We start from the raw sequence: 23,473 nt of genomic DNA, 5'->3' as shown, positions 1-23,473 counted from the left end.
AGATGTTACTAGGGGCTGGATTCTGTTACTGGCGCCCAAGTCAGTGGCAGCTTTAAAAGTGGTCACGAATCACCTGTCAATCATTTGAGGATGCCGGTTATAGAATCGCGCCTATTTAGTCAACATAGGCGACTGAAATGTAGGCCCGGAAAATCCTGGCCTACATTTTTACCCACTCATCTTTGCCGCTAGACTGCAGCAGCTGATTGTGGTAGGGGAATTCCACTTCCCCCATCAGCTGAGTGGCAGGGACTCCCCGAAGCTGCAATTCTGTAACCGGTGCTCAAGTCAAATTGCTTGTCAATTATTCTAGCACACTATCTCCCCCCCTCCCCCCTTTATTAAGCTGCAATAGAGATTTCTACCAAAGTCTGGAGTGCTAAATGCTCCAATGCTCATATGAATTCTATGAACATTGAAGCAGTGTCAGAACATTTAGCACTCTGGCCTGTGGTAGAAACCTTTACCACGGCTTAGTAAAATGGGGGTGGGTAGGTAATATTTTCACAGGAAAGGACAAAGGAAATGATTTTTTAAAAAACATAAAAAACACAATTAATAGACAGCTAGAAGCATTTTTTTTTTCTAACACAGCAGCAACTCTGAGCTAACAGTGAATAGGCTTATTTCAGATCGGGACCTCAGCATGCAAAAGACAAAATGAAATTAGATTTGTGGGTTTTGTTGACTAACTTATTCATATTCCCTACTGGTCATACGAGCTATAAATGAAGAACAGTAAATTATCCTCAAGTGACTCTTTCATACTGGAGAGTGATGCAGTTCATAAAATAATCCATCAGTTATCATAAATGGGATCTATGGTCGTTAGTGGTAAACCTAGTATAAATTAAATGACTTGGTTAGGTTTCAAGACTGCTACATATAAACCATAAATGTAACAATGTAGAAAAATATTAAAATGACTAAAGATTCTGGATCAGGTCCAAGGGCCTTGACTTATGGTTCGATTTATTAAAATTTACTATACTGTTTTCAGAATGCAGCAGTTTACAATAAAACAAAGCAGGAAACTACATAAACAATTACAGATTTAGGGGGTTTGGTTAGATTTGACACTGAGTATTAAAGATCAGGTATCGGCATTGATTAAGTCTCATTTTATCATATGAGTTTATTGAGTAGACTTAAACCAATGTTATCAGGTTATGACTTTTGTTTGGTGCTACAGACCACAATTATTCAAAGGCTGGATTACTGTAATATGTTTTTTGGGGGGACTAATGTCCTCACAGTGTAAAGCTTTACAGATAATTCAAAACGCAGCAGCACGTCTGATATTTGATGGAAGCAAATTTGAACATGTTACGCCATGGCTGAAAACTCCATTGGTTGCCTGTCAAATTTTGCATTGTCTTTAAAGTCCTTGTGTTGACTTTTAAAGTGATCCCTTACAATATTCCTTGGTATTTGACAATATGACGACACTTTATCAGCCTCTTAGGGCTCCTTTTACTAAGCTGCGATAGTGTTTTTAGCGTGCGTAGAATTGCCACGCGGCTTTAACTAACGCAATCTCAATGCTGGCATTGGCGTCTAGCGCTTGTGGCAATTTAGCGCGCACTAAGCGTGCACTAAAACCGCTATCGTAGCTTAGTAAAAGGAGCCCTTAGACCTCTAAGGTACGAGAGAATGATGCAATTATCAACAGATGAATTTTTACGTACTGTATGTTATGAAAATACAAGAGCATCTATAATTTCAATAGCAGCAGTATCATTATAGAATAACTTGACAGGACCATTAAGATTGCTTTCTGATATTCAGAAATTTAAGAAGGTATTGAAAACAACTCTGTTCATGGAGGCTTTTAATTGAATAGGGCAGTGATATCTCTCTTTTTTATGAGTATACTAGAATTTTGTTTGACTTGTTTGTATGTTATTTGATGACTCATGTTTGTATTTTGTAAACCACTTAGCTTTAATTCATTAAAAAAAAAATCAGAAACAAACTCCAATAATGTGATAAGACATGGCAACAAACAGTCATTCAAAAAGTATTCATACTACCCAAAGGAGAAAATGTGTCCCTCACAGGGTTATATTCTAAAGGCTGTAGCAAAATACTAACCTTTTAAAAGCCCTTTCCATTTCTATAGTGAACATTCCACACAGAACTCTAGGGAGGGCATTACATTATGTAGGCACCAGGTCCCACCAAACTAAAATCCTTGACAGAACTTGATGCTCTACAGGGCATATAAGGCAAGGTAAGATGTTCTCCCTTCATATTATACCCTTTGTGTTAACACCAATAACATAAAACAAAACCTCTAATGCATGGGAAGCCAGTAGTAGTGAAGAAAAAGAGACATTACTGAATCCTTCCTCTTAGATTTCACCAACAAATGAATGGCAGAATTCTGTAATGTTTGCAACCATTTTACGTTTATCTGGGTGATCTCAGCACACAACACATTGCCACAATCCATACACGGCACAAGTACTGCATGGATCTGGGTATGCAGATCTGTATCATCAAAAAAAAATATATAGTTTAGAATTCCTATGCTTTCAGGCAGACTTTCTGGGACACCAGGCTGCACAGTGGTACAAATTAATATCTGGATTATTGAAAAAAAAAACAAAAAAAAACAAGGAATGGTCTTAGAGACATTTGGAGCATTGAGATTAAGCACGAAATTACGGCTTCTCAATGGCCACATATTTGGTCTTGGAGGATGAGATGTACAATGTCTGCATCTATGAGACAAACATAGTTTTTCTTGCTGCATAGAGCTTTCTGGACCCCTGTTCGTTAAAAAAATTAAATAGCTCTAAATCTGATAGATGTTGCCATTGTCATCTTGAAGCAGGGACTTTAGATCATTTGTTATTCTATTGTCCTTATATATTAGAATTTTAGAAATCAATCTGGAATCAAATTAATTCCTTATTAGAAAATCATGTGGCATTATTATATGACACAGTTTTATTTGGTATAGAAATGAGAGCAAAGAAACAACTATCATTTAATAATAATAAGTTATTGTTAATTTTAAGTGGGATTGCCATTCAACAGATCACTTAAAATTGGAAAAATTGGAACAGACTTAATTATTGTTTCTGGTGGAATTCTGTTTGTCATATTTATAAAATGGAAAGGGCGTTAGCGGTCCAAAAAGGAAATTATAACAAATTTTAAGATGTGTGGAGGCCATTGATAGAATATTGTAAAGATTAAAAATTTTCTTCCCTATATAAAAAGTTTAAGACATTAAGGGGGGGAGGGGGTTGGTATGTTTGATTATAATTGGAAAAAAAAAAATATTGTTATAAAGGGTTAAGGGTGGGAGGTATTATATTATTTTATAAGGGTCAAATATAAGATATCAGGTGTTTTTGAAAGTTTAATTGTTATATGTCTTGATTGTACTTGTATTAAGATTTGAAATCAATAAAGTTTTTAAACAGAAAAAAAAAATGACTGAGAAAATGGAGCTGACACAATACAAAAAAACATTCTTCATAACAAAGGAAACTTTGTCCAGAAAAGTAAGTTGGTAATCAAATATGTCTCTTAAATATTTAAAACCGTCAACCACCTGAGGTAGTCACCAAGACTGAAACTAAGATGGACACTACCAACATCTAGTGATCTAGCAGGCCATCATTTTAGAGACATTCAACACCAATCAGAGGGCCATAAAGTAATCCACAATGGCAGTCATACACACTTGCAGGGGCCTAAGGTCCACTGTCTCAGGCAAGGTCCTATTCACCCAAAAACATCATTGACACAAGCATAGATCAGTGTCTCTCAAATAGTGTGCCCCGGCACAGTGGGGTGCCCTGAAGAAATTCTAGGTGTGCCACAAGAGATTTCAGAATTTTACTTTATTTTTAAAAATTACCTTCATAAGTACACACTATAATAGATGACATGTATGTCATATATACAAGAGTTGGTCAATGTTATGAGCATCTGGGTGCATAAGGATATAAACATAATTATTTGACATAAAAACTAATGGCAAGTAATTTTATTTTTATTTTTTATCCAGTAGTTATCCTAAATTGAGCAACACAGCAATCAAGGCTTTGTTATTATTTGGATCTTCTTATCTTTGCAAACTTGGATTCTAAGCTCTGACAGAAATTAAATCGAAAAAAAGAACAACTACAGATAAAGGATGATCAACCCCCCCTTCCCTTTTACAAAACCGCAATAGTGGTTTTTAGTGCAGGCTGGCACAATGAATGAATGCTCTGCGCTGCTCGCACTGCTCATAGGAACTCTATGGGTGTATGAGCATTGGGAGCAGTGCAGAGCATTCAGCACAGCAGCCAGAACTGAAAACCACTTTTACGGTTTTGTAAAAAAGGGGGGTAAATGCGAGTCTGCTTGTTAACTAATCGAGCCATGTTTTGAGTTAATTTGCACTCAAAAACAAGCACATCAATCACATTGATTAGCAATTCTATTCTATCTACTTCTATTCTATCTACTAGTTTCACCATTGTTACAATTACCCATACTTAGCTTAAAGAACTTTAAGCAAATAATTATCAAACTTAATTTTTTTGCTGGTTTTGCAATTTTATAATTTCAATTATAATGTGTCACAAAAAACATTTGCTCCAATTATTGTGCCAGAGCTAAAAGTATTTGAGAGACACTGGCATAGACTCTAACCTTAAAATCTTGAATAATAGACATTAATGTTCTCAAGACAATGTTTTAAAAGAATTGATGACAAAACAAAGCCCTGGGGTCCCCCACAGTTTAACCTTTCCCCAAATGCCTCACTTTTACAGACCACAGCAAAAGAACAGTCAGCGAAAAAGAATGAGAACCACACCAAAACTATACCTTCAATCCTATCAATCATAGTCAAGATAAAAGACGGTGATGATTAAGGAGAAGAAGTTGCCAAGTTGGAGACATAAACCAAATGTTGCTCCGGTTTCTCTTACATATTGCAACCTTTATTGATTTCTGATTTTCAATATGCTCCACACAAAGAGAAATGGGTTGATCAAGATTGCTCCTCCAATTGGTCTGACCTCCTCTCCAGTGCAGTAGATTTTGAACTGTTATGCCGTTTGGACATCATCTTTTTGATCTGGAGACAGTTTGGTTGTGGCCTCGATTGGAAGAGTACTGGATGATTGTGGCCTCGAACTGGATCTTACCTTGTCTCCTCCAGTTCTCAACTTGATGCCATGCCAGGCTACCCAGCTGGTTATCGGAGAAGGTTATCATGCTGCTGTACCGGGCCATGGTACGCCCTCACCTGGAATAATGCGTCCAGCATTGGTCGCCGTACATGAAGAAGGACACAGTACTACTTGAAAGGGTCCAGAGAAGAGCAACTAAAATGTTTAAGGGGCTGGAGGAATTGCTGTACAGTGAGAGATTAGAGAAACTGGGCCTCTTCTCCTTTGAAAAGAGGAGACTGAGAAGCGACATGATTGAAACATTCAAGATAATGAAGGGAATAGACTTGTAGATAAAGACAGTTTGTTCACTCTCTCCAAGGTAGAGAGGGCACTCTCTAAAGTTAAAAGGGAATAGATTCTGTACAAATGTAAGGAAGTTCCTCTTCACCCAGAGAGTGGTAGAAAACTGGAACACTCTTCCTGAGGCTGTTATAGGGGAAAACACCCTCCAGGGATTCAAGACAAAGTTAGACAAGTTCCTGCTGAACCAGAACGTACGCAAGTAAGGCTAGTCTCAGTTAAGGCACTGGTCTTTGACCTAAGGGCCACCGCGTGAGTGGACTGCTGGGCATGATGAACCACTGGTCTGACCTAGCAGTGGCAATTCTTATGTATCTGTATCTACCTGGTGCTTTTCACACTATTGAGCACTACCCACTCTTTGATATTCTGTCCTCATTTGGATTTTAGAAGTTCTATTTGTGTTTTAGACACCTGAAAACTAATATTTAGAGGACAGAACATAAGAACATAAGAATTGCCACTGCTGGGTCAGACCGGTGGTCCATCGTGCCCAGCAGTCTGCTCACGCGGTGACCCTTTGTTCAAAGACCAGCGTCCTAACTGAGACTATTATTTGTTCATTTTTTTTTTTTATTTGTTCATTTTTATAGCCCGTCCTCCCCAGAAGCTCAGAACGGGTTACAATAAAATAAAATTACGTACTTGGAAATTCCCTAACTGTCCCGAAGGCTCACAATCTAGCCCTACCTGTGTATGTTCTGGTACAGCAGGAACTTGTTTAACTTTGTCTTGAATACTTGGAGGGTGTTCTCCCCTATGACAGACTCCAGAAGAGCGTTCATGGCCCTTAGATATGGCCATGAACAAGTCACTGCAGACCTTAGTGAGGGCAGTCTCTGTGGAGTGTTGGGGTGAAAACCAGATTGTAGAGGATTGAGAATCTGTCGAGATGAAAGGAAGTCCAGGCAGTGATGGAGAATAGCATGCTCATGTATCTTGGTTAAGAACGGAAGAGGGGAGACAGGGCAATAGTTGGATAGGCAGGAAGGGTCCAGAAAGGGTTTTTTGAGAAGCTGCTTAACCACCGCATATTTGAAGGCAGCAGGGACAGTTGCAGTGGAAACAGATAGATTGAGAATATGGCATATTGGAGGGATAATAGTATGTGAGATGGGATTGAGTAGAGAGGTGGGAATAGGATCTGAGGGGCATATAGTAGGCTTGGCTGAAGGCAGAAGTTGTGCAGTTTTTCTTCCTCTGTGATTTCAGAGAAGGAAGAAAAGTCAGCAGGAGTTGATGGAGGAACAAGAGGGCAGGACAGACAGGAGAAGCTTCCTGAGCTGTTTGGGTGAAGGATGAAAGGGAGGTGCAAGATTGAAGTTCGGGAGAGTGGATGGTGGGTGAGGGACAAGGATGTGACTTTGTAGTGAATTCAAGGGCAATCTTGCGGACCTTGTCATGGAAGTAATCAGCCATAATCTATGGAGAGAGAGAAGGAGAGGTCGAAATTGGGGGCACTTTGAGGAGGGAGTTAAGTGTGGCAAAGAGACAACGGGGATTAGAAGAATTGGATTAGTTAATTGGATGTAGTAGTCTTGCTTGTAAGTGTAAGTGCAGAATTAAAGGAGATCAGCATAAATTTAAAGTGGAGAAAGTCAGAACCTGTGTGAGATTTGAGCCAAAGGTGCTCAGCACTGGTGGTTACAGGAACGTAAGTGAGCCAAGGTTGAAGTTGTCCAGAGCAGAGGAGAGAATAGAGTTGTACGATGAGACAGCCTCGTGGACAGACTTAGATAAGATAGTGGAGGCAAGGAGAGGTGAAACAGTGGATGAGAGCATGGAAGGATCGAAGGGCTTGAAGATTTGGAAACCTCGTAGAGGTGACTGGGTATGGCAGAGGGGGAGGAGGCGTAATGGTGAAGGTTATCAGATGGAGAACAGAGATGGGGGAGCAGTGAGGTAGAGAAGTTAGAGAGAGAGCAGTTGAAGAAAAAGACAAGATATATAGTGGGCATATTGGATATTATCTTGGGAATATTTCCCTATTCATGCTCATTTTAGACCCTCTTATATATTTATGTGTTGCAAGTACCTTTTCCTGTGTGTCTGTTTCTGTGTGACATGGTGCAATGCCTGCTGTGTATATTCCATCTTGTTGGTCTGTGCCATTTTAGAAGCATTTGAACAGAACATTAATATTTTTCCATGTCCCTCTCTGTTTTGTATTTGTGTGCTGTGACTGTTTCCTTGCCACACTTTGGATGCAGTTCTTTATTACATGTAATTGGAAGTTTCCTGTGTAGTCTCTGTCACTGTTTGTCTCTCTTACAGTGTATTTTCTCTAATCTGTGTATCCTGCCTTTGCCTTTTTTGTTCATGCTGCTTAGTAAAACTGTAACCACTTTTGTATCTGAATTGCTTCCCCCTGTTTCTCCTGATTTTCCAGAGTATGCATCAGCCACTCTGAAGAGTTGGCGATGCCAGCGATGGATGTGTGTGTGAATTTTCTGGGGTTTCCTCTAGAGATAAAATGATGCCCCCTGTTGGAAGTATAATTGCATGCAAGAATAAGTTTAAAAAAATGACTCTATTGAGAGCTTAGTAGAAAACTAACACACTTTATTTGTGAGAAAGAGCTGATGAGTCCAAACCAATGCTGCAAGTCTTTCTGGCCTGGGAGCTTCTATATTTTTCTACTGGTAGTGGTTGTGGTTATTATAAATGGGAGATAAATGTGATAGATACCAGGTGCAACTTAATATGAACAAAACAATTAGAACAAAATCATTAATAGCCTATTAATTTTTCTTTTTTTTTATGTGGGGCCATTTTCAATATTAATGCTCAAGAGGCAGCATAGATATATTTTAAATAAACTGAAATGTTCAAAGCCAAAAGACAATTAAAGACATTTCTGTTTTACAAAAACCTGTCATTTGCAATCATAAAGATTCCTTATTTAAAGAAATCAGAATAAGCTGTGCAAAATCTTTGAATCCTCACATCAGTTTTGCTGCCATAGCTTTTTAGGCCTCTCCAACAGTTCTTATCACATTTAGGTAAAAATCCTTTACAGAAATCTAATCATTTAAGTAAGTAATGCAGAACAAATGTGATAAGGATTTTTTTCCCATAGACACAAAATGGGAACCATCTTTTAGAACGTCTGACCTAAATGTGTTTTGATTCAGTAAAAAGCTTTGAACAAACTATTTTGTTTTCCTGTTCAGCTTGTTCTATTTTTGTATGACACTGTATAGTAAACTGTTTCATTTGCGATTTGTTCCACTTCGAGGGTAACACTGCTATACAGTCGCAAAACATTTGAAAGCCAGCCTTGTCCTGGATTAGTGTCATAATTGATATGCAAATTAGTTTACCATTTTTATGGAGATTTTCCAGTAAGGAAGCCAGCAGTGTTGTCAGCTTTAGTGTGTAATGTCTATTCAATGAAATGTTAAAAGAATGGGGAAGTCATAGATTATACAGTATATATCTATATCTAGACATTTTTATCTAAAGCATTATGATCTGCAAGCGAACTGAATAACTGAACATTGCACAAATACATTTGTAATACATTTCCAGAAGAGAAGTTAATGAGTTTACAACCTTTAAGGTACTACATATTAAATCCAGAGACTAGGAATTGGCAATCCACTATAGTGAGTACATTTGGTTATTCTATTTTAGAGAAAAGTTGAAATGTCATAAAAACATAAGAATAGCCATACTGGGACAGATCAATGGTCCATCAAACCCAGTAGCCCATACTCAGGGTGGCCAATCCAGGTCACTAGTACCTGTGTCATAGCTAGAGATTGTGGATGACAGTGAGGGACACTGAATATGTTATGAAAAAATATTCAGCTTTGAAGAAGTTACTAGGGTTACACAGTTTCTCATTTTGTCTATTTTCCTATGAGAAGTCAATTAATTTGCAACCTTTAAGGTACAGAGATACTCCATTTTATATGATGGGCAGATAACACTGGAGGAGCCTCCCTTAAGCCAGTCAGAAGAGGTGAAGAAAAAGTTCCAGGGTAGTGCGCTGGGAGGGGGAACAGGGGACTGAATGGAGTGTCAGTACAAATCGGGCAAGGAATGTTCAAGGAGGAGGTGTGGGCACTGTTGATTGGTGGGGGCTAGGGAACATAGGACAAACAGGGTTAAGAGATTGGTTGGTGGTAGTTAGGAGGCAGCTTAAGTGCTTTAGTTTGGGCAGGAAAGGTTTGTTTTTGGGAGGGCGAGGGTGGGGGGTGGAAGGGACTTGCCTGCAGGGAGTATTTTATTATTCTGTGGAGATTACATTGTTGGGTGTTAATTGTTGAGTGTTAGGGGCACTTTGGGTGTCTGACACAGTTGTGGCAGGCTGAGACCTTGGAGTGCACCATGGAACATGTGTGTGTGTGGGGGGGGGGTAGGGGGGTTGACAGAGAGTTAATAATTTATGGGAATAAAGGGGCAGAGAATTCATTATCAACTTGCTATGCAGGTTGGAAGGATTAAGTCTGATATATACTTCCCCCTCCATATTTGCGGTTTCCGTATCTACGGAGTCACTTTTTCGAGATTATAAACCTAAAATTCCTTTTTTTGGGGGGGGGGCTATTTTAAGCCCTGTAAGGCCCCCCCCCCCCTTTAAGCCTTACCTGGTGGTCTAGGGGTTTCAGGGCAGGAGTGATCTTCCCACGCTCCTGCCTCTTGCAGATCGCTCACAAGAAATGTCTCGAGAGACTATGGGAGCTGAAGGCAGCCATTTCCTGTGAACGATATGCACGGGGCAGGAGCGTGGGAAGATCACTAGACCACCAGGTAAGGCTTAAGGGGGGGCTTACAGAGTTTAAAATAGCCGGGGGAAGCAGGGGTTAGAGGCAGAACCGGCCTGAATATTATTCACGTTTTTTTAATATTTGCGGGCCGGCTCTGCCCCTAACCACCACGAATAAGGAGGAGGAAGTGTAATGTTGACATTGAATCATAGCTCTTGTTAAAGTTGTGTTATGTTAGTTAAGTTGCATCCAATGTCTTGCCACTTTGAATAAAATGATCTGTGGAATTTATGGGAATGAGTGTGGTATGAAAGGTGAATGGGAAGTGCTAGTGCCAATGCTACACATATTATATCCAGTGACTAGGACTTGACAATCCACCACAGTAGGCACATTTACATTTTACAAAACCGCAGTAGTGATGCTGGCTGAGGTAAATGCACCAAAGTCCATTCAATTCCTGTGGACGGCAGCATCACTACCGCGACTTTGTAAAAGACCCCTTTAGTTATTCTGTTTTAGATAAAAATTGAAATGACAAAGCTAGGAAATTTCGTGAGAACTGATGACAGCCATTCAGGGAGTGGCGTGGACCCAGGCTGGAACGCAGAAAGCTCGCTCCTGCCTTGTGCACCACTGGCTGCAAGATCTGAGGCAGCCGTCTAGCGAGGGAGGGGCTCAGTACGGGACAGGTGCATGGAAACTTGCTCCTGTCGATACACCACTGGACCACCAGGATTTAAAAAGGTACACGGGGAGGGGGGGGGCGGTAAAAAATTGTTAGACTGCTGGGATGGATTCCTCCTGTCCCTGCCTACCACTACACCACTAGAGGGGGGACAGGGGACAAGGCAGGGAGGTGGGACAGGATACAGAGGGTAACCATAAATGGGAAATTCTCGGAATGGGAAAAGGTGACCAGCGGCGGGCCCCAGGGCTCGGTTCTTGGTCCCATTTTGTTCAATATTTTTATAAATGACCTGGAAGAGGAAACATCTTGTAATATAATCAAGTTTGCGGATGATACAAAACTATGTCGGGTGGTTGGCTCTCAAAGGGACTGTGAGGAACTTCAGAAAGATCTAAATCAGCTGGAAACGTGGGCGATAAAGTGGCAGATGAATTTTAACATAGACAAATGCAAGGTGATGCATCTGGGAAAGAAAAACAAAGAACATGAGTACAAGATGTCGGGGGTGACATTGGCCAAATGCGAACAAGAAAGGGATTTGGGGGTGCTGATAGACAGAACCCTAAAGCCATCGGCTCAATGCGCGGTGGCGGCGAAGAAAGCAAATAGGATGTTAGGCATGATTAAGAAGGGGATCACAAGTAGGTCGGAAGATGTTATAATGCCACTTTACAGAACAATGGTCAGACCACACTTAGAATACTGTGTCCAACACTGGTCTCCATACCTTAAGAAGGATAAAATTCTGTTGGAGAGGGTGCAGAGGCGAGCCACAAAACTAGTCAAAGGCATGGAGAATTTAAGCTACAAGGAACGCCTCGGAAAACTGGGACTGTTCACACTCGAAAAGAGAAGACTGCGTGGGGATCTGATAGAGACTTTTAAAATATTAAAGGGATTTGATCAAATTGACCAGGAAGCAGCATTACTGACATTTTCAGATGTGACGCGGACAAGAGTTCATAGCCTAAAACTGAATGGCAGCAGGTTCAGGACAAATGTCAGGAAGTTCTGTTTCACACAAAGAGTGGTGGGCACTTGGAATGCTCTCCCGGAGGAGGTGGTGGCAGAAAATACTGTGCTGGGTTTCAAACGCAAGTTGGATGCACATCTTCTTGCAGATCATATTGAGTGATACGGGAAATCCGGGTCTCCATAAAGGAGCACCTAAATGGGCCTCTGCGTGTGCGGATCGCCGGACTAGATGGACCTTGGTCTGATCCAGTGAAGGCGTTTCTTATGTTCTTATGTAGAAGAGTGTTGAACCTTAAAGTCTCTCCTCATTTGTTAATGACATTGATGATAGTTCTTAATACCGCTGTTGACTCTACATGGTTGAAAAATTATTCTGCTATATTTTATTAAATATATTAGTACACCATTTGGTTCAGAATATTTTTTTCTTGTTTTCCTCCTCTAAACCTAGGTGTGTCTTATGGTCAGGTGTGTCTTATAGTGCAAAAAATACAGTACTTTAATGTTGATTCTACAAGCATATCACCATCCAACAGTTGAATATCACGGATGTAAGTACAAGTGGTAAAGGTGTACAAAACATAACCTCAAAAACATTCTACACAAGACTCCCCACAAATTAAGTCAAACGCCAGGCATATAGAAATAAAGTGTAATACTTTATGCAAGCAAAGGAAAGAAAAACTCCTTAGTTTACATAGGTGAGGGAAAACCACTCCAACACCCATACATCATAGACATTAAAAACTTTTGTTGCAACTATTGTATCAAGCAGTCCAATTGTGCAAACAGATACCAATTATTTAGAAAAAAAAAAAAACTATGTGTAGCCAGCCTACAATCGTTTCATAGCTACCATGCTACTTCTTCAGGGCCAAATAGACTCACATAGCAGTTGAACTGTTTGAAGCGCTGATCCTCTGCGTTCTTCAAAAGGGGAGTCTTATATATAATATTTTTGTGTTCTATCACCCCCTACTCCTCCCTTCTCATTTTGTTTTATACAAAGCATAACCCCTGCATTCCATTGCTGCTTGTCAGCCCACCTTGGTGCAAAGTTCCACAGACCTTTTCTCTAATTTTCAAACCTATCAAGCCAGTATTAACATGGGAGGTGCATGTTCCCTAGCAACCAGTACAATTGTAATTCCACTTTGCTTAGATTTTCCGAGCTGAGTTCGAGCATAAGTGTACCATCAGGAGGGTTTGCTACTGCAGTAGGTAGAGAGTAGGCCATGTGAAGGTCTGCTGGGTCGTGTGAGACTGCATGGTCACATTGATGTGCAACTGCACATGCATGCACAGGAAGAGGCGAATCAATTGGCAGTTGCGTGCATGGCACAGGAACATGCAAACCAGCACAGCTTCAAAAATGCCTATTCTCTACCTGTAGTAGATATTTAAGGCTGTGAAAAGGGCCTGTGGGGACCACCTGTTGAAGTCCACTAATTTAGATGCAATGTAATCAATGGTGAGCACTACTGCACAGCAGTGCATCCTGTTGCTCAATGGTGTGAGCTACGTTGTGCATTATTCTGTAATAATATGCTTATTGATAAATAATGCACACTATTGAACAATAGGAAATACCATTTCACAATAGCACTCTATTGATGACACAGGAACAAAACACATTTCTGTTATTTTTTGGGTTAATAAAAAATGTTGACATCTCTCATGTAATTTTAAATGAACGCACATTCCTAACTATAAGCCCTTTTCATGCAGGGCTAGATTATCATTATATTTGGCCTTTCATATGCAGATATATTTGCGCCCCTAATCTAGAACCTATTTCAATTTGTCTGTTTCCCACTGTAGAGTCCTATTACATCTTCCCTTGAATCATGGAACCTGATCACATGGCCTCCCCCCACCCCTCTTTTTCATTCATTTCCCTCCTCCCAATTTCACCTCTCTTAAAAGGACTCGGGGAAAGCTGCAGGAGCTGCTTTTAGTTGTGTTGTCAGCTGCAGTAGCAGATCCCACTTTCCAAATAAAGCCCAGGAATCGAATGAGCCACTATGTGGCCCAGGAGTGATCATTAACTTTATGTTTGTACTCATCTGCAAGTTGCTGCCATAATTGGGACCAGGCCTTGCTGTTTTCCTGAGCTGCTTTGTAAATGGTAATTGTTTGTATCTGTACGGGGGGGGGGGGGGGGGTGGTAGGGGAGATTGCAAAGGTGAGAGTGGGCATGTATCATAAAGGAAGGGTATGGATTGAATGAGGGCAGGTAGTGAGGAAAGATATGTGTTTAAGAGACATGAGGAGGGCTTGGAAATATTAGAAGGAGGGTGATATTTCATACACCTAGAAATGCAAATTGTCAGCAGATTTCTGAGAATAATCACATTCTAGTACCTGTGAAACCTATCAAATAATAATTTGCTTTCTTTCAGAACTTTATTTCTTTTTTAAAGATATTTAAAAGCCAAGCATTCTATCTGCCAAAATTGATTAAGTTTAAAAAGTTTTGCTTTTGTGGAAATGGAATACTCTGGGCGCCTTTTACTAAGCTGCGATAGCGGTTTTAGCACGCGCTTAGCACGAGCTGAATTGCCAGGTGCGCTAGACGCTAACGCCAGCACTGAGCTGGCGTTAGTTCTAGCCGCATAGCGCGGGTTTAGCGTGCGTGGCAATTCAGTGCGCACTGAAAACGCTATCACAGCTTAGTAAAAGGAGCCCTATGTTTTAATTTCCTTTTAGTTTCTGCATACATTAACTCTTTATTAAACAATAAATGAATGTGTTCCCGGTACAGAGGGTGGCGAAGGATAAAGTCTGCCTCGTTGCCAAACAAGTTTTCATTCTGCAGCCCCTCTATCTATGGCAATAATGAGCTCCCATCTATCTTTTCAAACCCTACCCGAGATATTAGCTTGTCCTGCGGCTAGTGTAATGGACTGAACAAATTATGCTACACGAAGAGGTTTTCTAGTAAGAAGTAGACTACGCAAGACCGGCAGATGAATCTGATCTTGAGGAAAAAAAAAGTGTTTTAAAAATGCATGCAGTTAGCACCACAAATGCTCATCCTACTGGTCTGTTCCAGTTATATTAGCATAATATGCTAGTACTGGTGGATCAGCAGCATCGGGCTGTGCGTTCTCATTAACCGTAGCATTGTTGAGAAAAAAAAAAATAATAAAAATCATACAGCCAGAGGTGAAGCAGTATTATGGCTGATATGATTTTGTATTCTTTGGTCGTTGAGTCTCTGATCTCAAGTGTTATAAATCTTGCCATTTAACAGACTGTGTGGCATTACTGGCGCCTTCTCACTGCTCGTTGCTTATTGCTACCTTTCTCTTTAAACAATTTCCTTCTGCTTGTTATTTACAGGTATTTAACAAATCATAATTTGATAACTTCACTACCCGACACTTTTGATCTTAAAGAAATCAGATGTCATGTATCACCCTGTGAAGGTCAAATCTTCTTTTCCCCTTTGCCTGCTGATAAGCTTCATTATTACACATTGATTTGTCAGTGGAGCACCTTGGGTTACGGTTCTCTCTCACTCTCGCTCTGTCTCCCTTTTTTTGTTGTTGTTAAAAAACATTGCATTCTTAGTGCTCTTCAAATTTATGATGGGTTTTATTTCCCCAACTGAATTTATAACCATGTTAAAAGAGAACATAACTTATTTCCTAATGCATATTATTTATCCCTATTACAGAACAAATTGAAAGAAATGATCATGAGAAGTAATATGAAAAAGTGAAGGGCATTACGGAGAAGGCAGGCAAAGATCAGACAAAGGAAATAGAAGAGAGAGAGAAGCGAAGGGATTGGAAACTGGCTTACCAAGCTTAGGGCCTCTTTTATAAAACATATTAGTAGCACAATCCGGCGCAGCAAATGCACCATAGCCCATAGGGATTTCAAGGGCTCTGGTGCATATGCCGTACGGCAAAAAAGGGGCCCTTAGTTGTTCCCTATCAGAGTTTAGTGGTTATAAGATAAGACCATATTTTTTGTAAATTAACCCTGGCTTTTACAAAGCTGTGGTAGAGGTTTCTACCGTGGGCCGGTGAGGTAAATGCTTAGAGGCTCATAGAATTCCTATGAGTGTTGGAGCATTTATCTCACCGGCCTGTGATAGAATCCTCTACTGCAGCTTTGTAAAAGGAGCCATAAGATTATTAGAGTACACTGCCAATAGAGCTGTTTAAAATGTGCTTAATACTTTGCAACTGTGCTTGTATGCAAGGAATAGCACAAGCTGCAGACTATAAAGGATCCAATATAAATAAGACAGGAAAGGAACTTTAAGCAAAGTGAGAAGATAGTGAGGAAAGTAAATGGTCAGCTTAAAATTAACAAAAATCAGGAAAGTGCAGAGCTGGCAAGTTACCCGCTTCCAATATGTAAACTTTTGGCTATATAAATAGTAGTAGTAGTTCTGGCTTTGAACTTACATCTCCAAATCAGTGAGGCATTTGCAGTCCCAGTGTTACCTATTTAAATCAGCACTGCAGATCCTTAACGTACGAGGGGTCAATGAAAAGTTCTCAGCTTAACCAACAAAGTTGGGGCAGTGTCCATTGAGGACTATACACTTAGTCCAGTGATTTTCCACTCTTTTTGTTCCGTTGGAAAAATACAGAACAAAAAACGTGTAAAATCGCTGGACTAATTGTATAGCCCTCGATGGAGACTTCCCCAACTTTGCTGGTTGGGCTGAGAACTTTTCAGTGGCCCCTCGAATCAAAGCAGGCTTGTCAGAAATGAGGTCTGTATTGAAGTCTTCTTCCTGGGAAGGAAGTAGCTTTGAAGCACTAGGTCTTTGAAAATTTGAATCCAAAGACATTTGATTTATCTGCTGTTGCCATGATGATCTGGGTTCCAGATTAGCTTGATTTGAAATGGGTAACTAATCGCATTTCAACATCTGTATACTAAGGATGAGATGCATCATGTACCATACTGTTTCCAGAAATGTCCATTTCAATTGTTTTTTTGGCTCCCTTTTATCGAGCTGTGCTAGGGTTTGCAGTAAAAGCTCTGACGCTCATATAATTCCTAATGTGGCTTGATAAAAGAGCGGCCTTTATTTGGCTGTTTTTCATCATGGGAGAAAAATCAAAGAGCGCACACTCTTTTGAAAGAGTTTGCTCTATTTGGAAAAGGAGTGCAATCTTTCCAAAAGAGTGTGCACTCTTTTCCCGATCATATGCCCATGCCATTCACGCATGTGCAATGGTGTATTATTGGGTACAGAGTGTACAGTGTACACTTTTTCCAAATAGGTATTCTCTTTTGAAAGTGTGTACACTTTTATCAGCAATTGGAAAAATATAAATTTTTGTGTGGGGTTTTCTGCTCGTTTTGGAATTTTTATAACATGCAACAAGGACATGTCATTGATATTTCCTGTGTCATTCTAAATGACAGCCTATCCCTATTGTACACAATATAAACTGGTATTATTTGATTCTTTCCTCTCAGTGATCACTACATAAAGTGCAATGTTGCTATGCATCATTTTATTGTGACCGTCATCCACACCCCACTGCTTCTACATCTCAAAAATTTGAATCTGTGTGACTTTACCTCCTCCCTACAACAGCTCCCCTTCATCATACTTTGTACCTATGTTTATTTCCTTCAATGATTCTTTTTTTATAGGTCTCCACATTGTTCCAGCGTCCTCTATATGCCTTTCTTCTGCATGTGCTTTTCTCCTCTGTCCTCCACAATAAGGATATCAAAATTTTTCAACGCTATTAAACTGCTAAAATCTTTAGTCTTCCATAGTTCACAGAAATGTTGGATGATGCCACAAAAAAACCTACTGGTGCCATTTGTAGCCCATGTTGATGCAAAATTGATGTTGTATTATTAATATTCACCACTGAGACCACAACTCTGCATTCCTGTCTCTATATATCTCTCCTATATTGTTACGCCAATGGTCCTTACAAATACATACATACATCAAGTATATTTGACTCAATAAATGTAATTTTTTTGTGTTTTCAAATTCTTCATAAGATGTTTAGACTACATCAAGATTCCATTGTTGGCATTACTCCTAGTCTAATTTAACTCTTAGTATTCAGTTTATGTGCTCAAAAATCTGCAGTGCAGTATCATATTGTCCAAGACGTTTGCTTCAATTAACAAGTTAATAATGCTCTCTCAGCTTGCTTCCACTTTTTTATGTAGATGGCTTTTTGCTTTCCCTATTAATGTCTGAGCCATATGCAGATTAGGAAATTGCTAATTAAACTGTTTTAAGTGTTAGAGATACTTTTCCACATATTATAAGATGGAGGCATGCAGATCGAGAATTTCACACACACTTTTCATCACCAAGTATATCTTCTATCTGAAATGGATTCAAGGAAGAAAAGTAGCTTGAAACCCCTACCAAATCATAGTTGCACAAGAGAACGGTTATGCTATAGATTAAAAAAAGTTTTTTTAAAAAATTATCACTTTTAAGACCTGGAAGCCACTCCATTAATATGAAAGAGATTTAAGTGCAGTATCTCTTCATGCTTACCTGCATCTATGAGTACCCTCTCAGTTGAAATATCAGACCCTAGTAGATAATTTTCTAATCAATAAAAAAAATAGGGAAAATGCAGTGGTTTTTTTTATATTTTTTCTTGTAGAAAAAGGTTTATTTATGTTAGAAGAGCTTGACTTCATCAGTCCTGAGTACCATTGTGACTTGAATCCTTAAAACATATGCCACCATCAGATGCACACCTTTATGAATTAATTAAATACTATGAAAATGGCAATTCTGTCTAAAGTCAGTTGAATAGAACAGAAAAGGCAATCTTTGTTTAAAAAAAAAAAAATCCATTTTATTGCAATTAGAGCATGGCAATTTTCAGGAGGGAATAAAAGTAATGATAATAACAAGATGCTTTAAATGAATAAGAATGTGAAATGAGATTGTGACAAGAAACTGATTACAACGTTTTATTTACAATTCCAATCCATGATGTCTTGGCAAAGCCTTGAATAAGGAGTTTCTAGAAGCTTCTGTTCAACTCTTTTAAATTACATTTTTCTTCATCTTAATGAAATCACTATTTTAGTTTATCAATCATGCTCAGAGAATAGACTAGTTAAATTTAAATTAATATGAAAGCATTATTGAGTGACTCTAAAATGGTCTTCACTCCTGCTCTATAACCATTTGGACAGCAGAAAACTTTCCTACAGAAAGTTGAAAATACATATCCAGCAAAATCTGTACAACTCAACAAAACTCAAATCTTTCATTCAGATTTATATCACAGACAGCAAATAGAGCCATTGTAAGTCCTCATTTGAAAATTTATATTCTAGTAATCCAGCTCTTATTTGCTCATTAACACATTACAGACAATTACAAGGGCAGTTTAAATCTTTGAATAGAGAAGCTTTTAAAGCCCAAACACTTTTATGTTGTTGGGGTTTTTTTTTGTTTGTTTGTTTGTTTGTTTTTTTGGGGGGGGGGTTGTGTGGGTGGGTGGAGTGGGGATGTTCTTAGTGATGCTAAGTGCTTAGTGATTCTAAGATGATAGTTAAAACAGAATGCCTTTGAAAGCATTGCATATATTTTTTTCTCCTTTTACATTAGGTAGTGGGGACTGTCTCCTGAATGCCTGACATAGGATAACCCATTTTCAATTTGAAAACATGTCTTGCCCCTGATTATAGAACCTGTTATCACACCAATATAAAAGAAAAGAAAACATACTCATGTATATAGAGAAAAGAAGACAGATCATATAGAGAGACCATGTATGTGGTTTGCATCTTTATGAGGGGGTGCTGAAAAGGTCTCAGCCCAACCAATCAACTTCCTAAATTCTGAGTATAAGTTTGTCACTGTAGCTGAAAAGAGTGCTATCTTATTCCACTAAGTGCCAATTTGCAGAAATGAAATTCTATGTTTTGACATGGTTTCAGATCATTGACTGAACCATATCCATGTCAGTCTCTTCTTAGTTGGGCTGAGAACTTTTCATCACCCCCCTCACATATTCCTTTCAAAAGAACTTTCAGGAATGAAGGTTCTTGGAAAGGAATATATTAAATCCTGTTCATGAACTTCTATGTTACCAGGTTATATGTAGAATACAAATCCACTACAAGACCACGAGTTCAGATCTTTGATCTCTCCTTTGCAGAGACTATGATGTATAAAACCAATTCCACTGAGCACACACTACTACACTGCATATAAATTATTCCTTAACTACTGGAAGCCATCCTTACAATCTCGTTTAAAGAAAACCTGGAAGGATAAGGAAGGAAAACATGGGTCTGCAAGCCCATATCTATAACAACTGCAAAAAAACATGGCTGGGATAAGCAAGAATTTGAAGTGTGCCTACAAGAATAAAGAAAAACCCCCTCATATTCCACTTAAGTAGAAAAATGAGACCAAACTGTAATGACAGTGTTTTATACTAAAAGAAGACTTTTAAAAAAAAAAGATGTACATACAAAAAGTGTTAATTGTTCTTCTTTGAAGAACAATGATGAAAGAACCCTTCTGTCAAGAACAAGCAAAGCATTAAGTTCTCTCCTAATAGTTAAGTCACTGGTCTGGTATGGAATTGCTGCAAAACTTAAATCACTGAACCTATGGGCACACAATCTGGACTGAAGTATTTTAAATGGAGCATTTCTGCTATCGTGATAATGCATCCCAAGACATAAAATATATATGCTGATCCCATTTTTTTAAAATTCCTGTTAATAAAAGACTGCAGCTTAGAAGCAGTGGTATAGTGAAGCTCACACAGTGTTAGCAAGTCCCATGCACAGCCGTTTAAAGGTAGCTTTTCTCCTCTCACTATCATCTGATATGCAGAATGTACAATGCTGGAGTCACTGGTGTGTGCAACTATTATGTAGGCTTATGTACACTTTTCAAATGGAAAAACAAATGATTTCTGACAAGGAGCAAGGTTGCTGTTTTGTTTTATTTAGCAGATATGCAATCAGTCCTTTGCTTTGCATTGCTGTAGAGGCACTAATTGAGTGTATTTTCAGGATTATGCTCTGCATACTTAGGCATGCTTAGCAACTCTTTGCAAAACTCTCCTCTCCACCTCCTCCCCCCCCCCCGGCAAAAGATGCCTGCTTTAACAGGACTGAAGTATTTGATACTCAGAATATGATTGGGACTTTATGGTGGGATTTCTATAATGAAGGTAAGTTTACACAGAGCTAAAAATTGCCAACAATAAGATAGTGCCCTGCCAAAGAAGATAACTCAGTTGATGGGCATAGCTACTTTGTTGGCAAAGAAAAGTTTGAGATTTCTTTTTCACCTGCCCCTAGTACTTATATTTGCTTTATCAGATCTATAATAACCAAGGAAAGGCGTTAAAATAATCAACTTGGTAACATGCAAGCCACTTTGATCTTCACCCGCAATCTTTCTGGAGCAAGTGTTCTCATTTGCAAGCCCCTTTCAGCTTGCACGCCGTCTCCTCACTCATCCAAACACAAATAATAATAATTATTTATTTCTTATATACCGCTATACCGTGAAGTTCGAAGCGGTTTAGGATACGCACTGGTTTTCATTCAAGGGAAGAACTGCTCAGACACCATTTCAAAATGTAGCAGGGGGTTTAAGCAATTCCAATTAGCTGGCAAAGCACTATATCCATCAATTCATTTCCCCCTGCCTTTACTCACACATCCTGCACAGATGACATTTTCTACGTCCTAATGTCTTGTATGTTTGAACCGTATGTGCATGCTGAGTCAAGCAGAGGAGTGGAAAATTAGAGTTTCACTCCTCTCCCCATCGCCCACAAAGGTTCTGTGCTTGTCATCAGCTGTGTGAGCTTTCGTAAAATGCCACCAGTTTCTAGTCTAGCAAAGGATACAACAGGGGGGAAAAAAAATCTGTGATCCTGTATCTTATTCTCTCTTTTCCCATTCTAGCTTCAAGGCAGCAACCGCTGAAGCCAAGTGCTGCTCACTCAGTTCAAGCTTATTTCAGTACTGCTTAATTCATTCCTTAACCTAACATATTTCAAGTTTTGAAGCTATTTTAAGATGCACTTTACTACATGCACCAGTTGTGATACATCAGCCATCTAAGCCTAACAACTTCTCTCTCTCTCTCTTTCTCTCCCCCCCCCTCCACCCCCCGAACCATTTCTAAGAACTTAATTTGTACTGCAGGGAAAAAAAAAATATTAATAAACTTCTACCGAATCAATTCCACACACCACTCTGAAGCAATTCTGCTTTAATGAAAGCTCTATTAGGCTAGGATTATGGTCACATCAATGAAATGCTCCAGGTATTCGTTTCCTCTCTCTCTTTCTGTCAGCACTATGCAAAGGCTGCCTGGGCACCATCCACGAAATAAACTGCTTTCAGTTGACTGGTGGGACGTGGCTTCGGGCACTTTCCCCCCAAAATATATATTTTAACTGCAATCTGCGAAAGGCTTCGTTCTTCACTAGGATTTCGAGATCAACACACACGTTCAGGTTTGGTTAGTAAGCAGATCCTGTCTACACTGTCATGTAGACCCTGAAAAATTCTCTCCTTTCCCCTTTTGCAATTAACCTGCATTTGCATCTGAACACACTCTTCAACAAAGAATACTTTCATTTTACTTGGCAGTCTGCAACAGGAATCATTCAGAACTGGATGCATGAGATGCTACTGGTTCTCTTTGGAGAACGTGTACATGCTGTTAAAATGCTAGCCAAATCTCTCTTTTTCCGTTCATTCATTCCTTACCTTTAATTTTATTTTCTTGGGGGAGGGAAACGGGCACCAAGCTACATTATCTTTTTTTTTTTTAGCACATCCCAAGATTTAGTGTAGTCAAAGCTGTCCCATTACTTGGAAGTTCAACCATTCAAAGCAAATCCTGGATCCAAAACAAGTCTTTCATTGCCATGAAGTCTTCAGCCAGAAAAAAAAAGGTGCAAAATACAACCAAAGAACTTGCATGCAGAATAAATAACTATTTATCCTAACTCTTATTTGTCTTTTAATATTCTGCCACTGTAAAGATGTCCAATACAATTCCACATGGAAAGGTGCTGATAGCAGGGTATCCAATCTCAGGCTCTAAGTTCTGCCGTGAGACTAAATTGCTCGGAGTAGGAAGAGCTGTCCAGCAAATCGCTCTCAAATGAAGAAATACATACTATTTTTAAATAAGAAAATTAAATCCTAGATGTCTCACTCCATTTCCCCAGCATGGATGAGAGCTGGCAATGCAACGGCAAAACAGCCAGAGCAGGAAGGAGGCAGCTGACCCCCCTAAACAGCAGCAGAGCTGCGGGTTTCTGCAGAGAGCAGCACAGTATTAAAGCACTCAAGGCTCGGCTCTGCCGTCTGAACTCAGCTTCAGCCCTGCTAGCACTCCTCTAGGACTGACATCACTGAAAAGGAGGGAAAGCCAATGCAAAAGAGGAGGGGTTGCTCATAATCTTTGCTCTTAAAGGTGAACGTCGCGATTAAAATAAAATCAAAACAATGGGTTAGCATTTCTTCCCCCAATTCTTCCTCCAATTTCTTATTTGTGCATTGCTTTTTATGATTTGTATTTCCTGCCTTCCTTCTTGTAGCACCTTTAAAAAGATGCTCTTGCTATGCACTGCACT

At 39.4% G+C, this 23,473-nt stretch overlaps 1 protein-coding gene across 3 annotated transcripts in view; it reads right to left on the bottom strand.

The window, feature by feature from the left end:
* PCDH11X (protocadherin 11 X-linked) overlaps positions 1–23,191 on the bottom strand; it is a 1,806,309-nt gene extending 1,783,118 nt beyond the window's left edge. For all 3 annotated transcript variants that reach the window (XM_033945367.1, XM_033945369.1, XM_033945370.1), the window contains exon 1: positions 22,599–23,191. The gene's annotated coding sequence lies outside the window, so the exon portion shown is untranslated. The remainder of the gene's footprint in view (positions 1–22,598) is intronic.
* Between the last annotated feature and the right edge of the window lie 282 nt (positions 23,192–23,473).

The sequence above is a fragment of the Geotrypetes seraphini genome, chromosome 5, assembly GCF_902459505.1.
Source record: "Geotrypetes seraphini chromosome 5, aGeoSer1.1, whole genome shotgun sequence".
NCBI lineage: Eukaryota > Metazoa > Chordata > Amphibia > Gymnophiona > Dermophiidae > Geotrypetes > Geotrypetes seraphini.
This window is presented reverse-complemented; position numbering and strand designations above follow the sequence as displayed.